This window comes from Ovis aries, chromosome 3 (genome assembly GCF_016772045.2).
Source record: "Ovis aries strain OAR_USU_Benz2616 breed Rambouillet chromosome 3, ARS-UI_Ramb_v3.0, whole genome shotgun sequence".
Taxonomy (NCBI): Eukaryota; Metazoa; Chordata; class Mammalia; order Artiodactyla; family Bovidae; genus Ovis; species Ovis aries.
In genome coordinates, this window is record NC_056056.1 from 128,572,457 (window position 1) to 128,578,456 (window position 6,000).

A 6,000-nucleotide genomic window follows, 5' to 3' on the forward strand; every position below is an offset into this window, starting at 1 on the left:
AATGTTTTTATCGGCATCCCTGTAAAGGAGGTGTTGATTTTCCAGTAGAATGGCCAACAAGATGGGATGAAAAAACCAGAGCTTCTGACCCCCATCTTATTCCTCAGTAGAATGCCTGAGAATGGGGCCAGCCCAAAGGAAAACAGATCTGAAATATGAAGATAGGGAAACCAAGGCCCGTTGACCTCTTTGAATTCTTGTGTTATATATGGGTTCTACCTCAAGACTTCAACTACATGGGCCAATAAATTCCCTTTTATGCTTAAAGCATTGGGGTTGGGGTTTTCTGGATCATGTAATCCAATATGTGCTGACAAATATAGTGATTTATTTTATTTTATTTTATTTTACCACCACAAATTCTAGTTGAAAGCAGGCAGGACACAAATCAAAATAAATACACACTATATGCAAGGTTTTATCCTTAATATCACAATTAACCAAGACAAGTTTTTGATTATCTGGCGGTTATATTGGTCATCAACATTTGTTTACAAGGCCCAAAATAAAGCAGCATTACAGTATATGCTTTCTTTGGTTGTTATTATTATTTTGGTCTGTGCTGGGTCTTTGTTGCTGCGTGTGGGCTTTCTCTAGTTGTGGTGGACGGGGACGACTCTCTAGTTGTGGTGGATGGGCTTCTCATTGCAGGGCTTCTCTTGTTGCAGAGCACGAGCCCGAGGGGCCCCAGGCTTCAGTAGTTGTGGCGCATGGGGTTAGTTGCCCTGCTGCATGAGGAATCTTCCCAGTTCAGGGGTTGAACCCAAGTCCCCTGCATTGGCAGGCAGATTCTTAACCACTGGACCACCAGGAAAGTCCCTCTTTGTTTGGATTTTGTTAATTAGGTAGAAGACAGCAAAATGTAAAACGTGCTCATTTTTTCCCACTTTGGTAATAGTCAAGACAGTAGTTTTAAATTTCAAACATTATCTATTTCTTATGAATACTATACCCTTTTAAAATAAAGATGGTTCAGTTCTTATAGCTCCAAGATACTCAAGTTAAATTCAAAAGGCTCTTCTGGGCCAGTTATATCAGTGTTTGACTTTCTTGCTGACTTATTTATGTCTGAATATTTCTGATTTCTTTAAAAATAATGTTAAATGCATGATTCATTCCAGTTTAGCTTTCTTTGGTCTTCCATTGTGGACTGTTATTTCAATTATTCAGATGTAGTTCCTCAAGATTAGGTACAATCTCATCCCTGACTTTTCTTGTCAAAGGTGTGGAGTATGACAAAGTCTAGTATGTAGTGTGGGTGTTTGTAAAATAGAACTGGTTTTATTTCTTTTAGTTATACCTCCTATTATGAACTGAATTTTTTTGTCTCCCCTCTGCCTCCCCTGCCCTCCGCTGTGGCCGACTTCCAATTCCTATCTTGAAGCGCTAACTCCCAATGGGATAATATTTGGAGATGTGGATTCTGGGACCTTTGTAGGCAAATCTGGGATAGGAGATGACAGAGTGGAAGGATGCGTGCTGATCTTCTCTTGTGAGAACACCCAAGCTGCAACTAGCTGTTAAACAACCATGAACACAAGAATGCTGGAACCCACCGAAAAGAGATACCCCACGACCAAGGCAAAGGAGAAGCCACAACAAGATGGTACGAGGGGCGCAACTGCGTTAAAATCAAACTTCATATCCCCCAGAGACACCTGGAGGGCACAAACAAAACCTCGTGCGCACCAGGACCCAGGGAAAGGAGCAGTGACCCCCACAAGAGACTGAGGCCGACCTGCCTTTAAGTGTTGAGGCAGAGCATGAGCCAGCAGTGTCCTACAGGGAGGACAGAGGCTCTGGCAACAGCAGTCCAGGGAGGCACCTACAAAGGTCTGTCTAGTCAAAGCTATGGTGTTTCCAGGAGTCATATATGGATGTGAGAGCTGAACAGTAAAAAAGGCTGAGCACCGAAGAACTGATGAGTTCGAACTGTGGTGCTGGAGAAGACTCTTGAGAGTCCCTTGGACAGCAAGAAGATCCAACCAGTCCATCCTAAAGGAAATTAACCTTGAATATTCATTGGAAGGACTGATGCTGAAGCTGAAGCTCCAATACTTTGGGCACCAGATGCAAAGAGGCAGGAGGAGAAGGGGGTGACAGAGGATGGCATCACCCACTTAATGGACATGAGTTTGAGCAAACTCCAGATGGTGAAGGACAGGGAAGCCTGGCGTGCTGCAGTCCATGAGGTGGCAAAGAGTCAGACAGGACTGAGAAACTGAACGATGGCCTTTGGGAGGTAATTAGTGTTAGAGTAGATCACGAGTGTAAGGCCCTAATGATAAGATTAGTGGCTTTAGATGAATAAGAGAAAGACAACTCTCTGCAGCATAATGACACAGCAAGAGAGGCAGCTTTGCAAACCAGGCAAAGAACTCCCACCAGCCAACACTTTGAGCTTGGACTCACCAGTCTCTAGAACTGTGCGAAATAAATTGCTGTTTTTTAAGCTACCAAGTCTCTGGTTCTTGGTCATGGCAAGCTCAAGTTGATGAAGACACCTCCTATGGACATTTCCAGTCTGGCCTCAAATATATTGTAGTCTGCACTGTTTTTTTCTTTTATATACTAAGTTTAGTAGTTTAGGGGGGAAAAAGTCTGCTAAAATTGACAACAAATAACCAAACTTGTGAAGTTTTATTTTACCTCTATGATAGAAAAGAGATTTCCCACTAAAAGGCAAATCGTCTCTTTGAAAAGTTTGAATAGAAGGGCTGTTTAAAAAGAATTACAACTATAGGTTGGGCTTCCCTGGTGGCTCAGAGGTTAAAGAGTCTGCCTGCAATGCGGGAGACCTGGGTTCGATCCCTGGGTCGGGAAGATCCCCTGGAGAAGGAAATGGCAACCCACTCCAGTATTCTTGCATGGAGAATCCCATGGACGGAGGAGCCTGATGGGCTACAGTCCATGGGGTCGCAAAGAGTGGGACACGACTGACCAAGCGACTTCAGTTCAGTTCAGTTCAGTTCAGTCGCTCAGTGGTGTCCAACTCTCTGCGACCCCATGAATCGCAGCACACCAGGCCTCCCTGTCCATCACCATCTCCCGGAGTTCACTCAGACTCACGTCCATTGAGTCCGTGATGCCATCCAGCCATCTCATTCTCGGTCATCCCCTTCTCCTCCTGCCCCCAATCCCTCCCAGCATCAGAGTCTTTTCCAATGAGTCAGCTATTCACATGAGATGGCCAAAGTACTGGAGCTTCAGCTTTAGCATCATTCCTTCCAAAGAAATCCCAGGGTTGATCTCCTTCAGAATGGACAGGTTGGATGTCCTTGCAGTCCAAGGGGCTCTCAAGAGTCTTCTCCAACACCACAGTTCAAAAGCATCAATTCTTCGGTGCTCAGCCTTCTTCACAGTCCAACTCTCACATCCATACATGACCACAGGAAAAACCATAGCCTTGACTAGACGGACCTTAGTCGGCAAAGTAATGTCTCTGCTTTTGAATATGCTATCTAGGTTGGTCATAACTTTCCTTCCAAGGAGTAAGCGTCTTTTAATTTCATGGCTGCAGTCACCATCTGCAGTGATTTTGGAGCCCAAAAAAATAAAGTCTGACCCTGTTTCCGCTGTTTCCCCATCTATTATTTCCCATGAAGTGATGGGACTGGATGCCATGATCTTCGTTTTCTGAATGTTGAGCTATAAGCCAAGTTTTTCGCTCTTCACTTTCACTTTCATCAAGAGGCTTTTAGTTCCTCTTCACTGTCTGCCATAAGGGTGGTGTCATCTGCATATCTGAGGTTATTGATATTTCTCCCAGCAATCTTGATTCCAGCTTGTGTTTCTTCCAGTCCAGCGGTTTCAGAATTCAAAGACCTGGTTTCATTCTGTTTTATTAGCTGAGATAGTTTGAGAAAATCATTTCATTTTTCCTTTGTTTTCTTATCAGTAAAATGAGACCAGCTTCCCCAGTGGCTTAGTGGTAAAGAATCTGCCTATAGGTGATATGGGTTCGATCCTTGAGTCAGGAAGTTCCCCTGGAGAAGGAAATGGCAACCCACTCTAGTATTCTTGCTTGGGAAATCCCATGGACAGAGGAGCCTGATGGGCTACAGTCCATGGGGTCACAAAGAGTCCGGCACAAGGGACTGAACAACAACAAAATAAGATCATTAATACCTGAAAAGGGCTTCCCTGGTGGCTCAGATGGTAAAGAATCTGCCTTCAAGGCAGGAGACCCAGATTCATCCCCTAGGTCTGGAAGACCCCTTGGAGGAGGGCATGGCAGTCCGCTCCAGTATTATTGCCTGGAGAATTCTATGGACAGAGGAGCCTGGTGGGCTCAGTGCAGTCTCAAAGACTCAGACACGACTGAGTAACTAACACTTTCACTTTCAGTACCTGAAATTTAGTTCCTGGGATTTCTGTAAGGATTCCATGAGTAATGCTCTACCCCTGAAGTTGTTCAGTCGTATCCGACTCTTTGCGACCCCATGGACTGTAGCCCACCAGGCTCCTCCATCCATGGGATTTTCTAGGCAAGAGTACTGGGGTGGGTTGCCGTTTCCTTTTCCTCAACAAACACAACTAACCAAATTTACTAAGTGTCTGCCATGTGCCATGCACAGTGCAAGGCTCTGGGAACAGATTGTTAACAAACAGAAGTTTTTAAGCAATTACTTTAAATAACACATTGTTTTGGTCAAGAATCTCATAGACTGATAAGAGAAAGCAGACAAATTAACACGTATACGCAAGGCTTGTAATGCACTCTCTTGGAGTGCTTAGTCTTTCTAGCTTTATCAAGGCTTGTAAGTCTATTATTATCTATGTCCTTCTTCTCCTTCTCAAGTCTGTTTTCCTTGCAAGGTTATGGACTCCATGAGGGCATTGTCTGGCTTTGTTAGCTGCTCTATCTGTGGTGCCTTCGGCATAATTATTTAGGAACCAGGAAATAAAAAAATCTGGGGAGTCCACATGAGAAATTCAGTGTGATATTATTTCCAAAAAGCCTTTCAACATTAAATGATATTTGCAATTTAATCCTGAAAGGAGAGGCAAACCATCCATTCTTGCACCACAAACGGAGAGTTTTGCCTCCTTCTTATCCTTTGCAAATCAGTTAACTACATATCATCTCTATCAACTGGACCCAACTTTTCCTCGGCCCTGATTTTACATAAGTAAATAATAAAGTCAGGTACCCGTTTTCATCCTCTCAGACTAAATTGCATTAAACTAACAACAACAATGAAAAAGAAAAGCAGAATTGATCGGCTTCATTTCCTGGGTATGGGAGGATGCTCCGAAGAAATAATAGCCTTAAGTATTTCACGGTTAGACTCGTTCCACACATTTCTGGTTTCAAGCTGCAGCTGTGCCCGGGTTGTCCTTGCAGTAAATATATCACCGGGGTGCGTAATCTTGTTCTGTAACCTCCTGCAAATCCCAGGGATGTGCAGAATTCATCAGCTCCAAGGTATGTGAGGCTGGAGTTTGAAGAGAAAATCCCCTCTCTCTTACAATTCCAAACATATTAATGAAATGCCCTGAGCAGGGATTTTTACTGATATGTTCCCTTTACTGTAAAGAACTTTATTTTTTTTACCAAAAAGAGTTTGCAGAAACTGGGTCCTGAAGGAACACAAAATTTTGACTAGTATCTGCCATTAATTTATTCTGCTTTCTAAAACCTGATCCCCAGAAAAGAGGTCCATTGGAAATCATAATTGAAAACAGTGAATTCTGGTTGGGTTGAGATTCTATTTTGAAAAGAGATGCATTTACACTTATATTTATTGTGCTGTACAAATTAGAGAATAAAATCAAAAGGATGTTCATAATTTGGAAAAAAAATCTCAGGCATTCTCCAAGTTTATTGATTTTTTAAGGCAAGGTTGATGGGAGTATGTTGTTTTAAAACAAACAGGCTCTTTGGCTCTGAAAATCAGCTCAATAGTAAATAGCTGAGTTTTTCTAGCTATTCTAACCTTATTTGAGAAGATTATATTGCTTTGTCAGGTCAGAATTTGTGTCAGAGAGCCAAGTGTC

The 6,000-nt window shown here is 42.9% G+C and overlaps 1 long non-coding RNA gene across 1 annotated transcript in view; it reads left to right on the forward strand.

The window, feature by feature from the left end:
* Nucleotides 1–2,456, forward strand: part of LOC121819091 (uncharacterized) — a 35,574-nt gene extending 33,118 nt beyond the window's left edge. Inside the window, exon 2 of the long non-coding RNA XR_009600216.1 lies at nucleotides 1–2,456. This exon is cut by the window's left edge and continues 26,196 nt beyond it. This is a non-coding gene — a long non-coding RNA (uncharacterized LOC121819091).
* The last annotated feature ends 3,544 nt before the right edge of the window (nucleotides 2,457–6,000 follow it).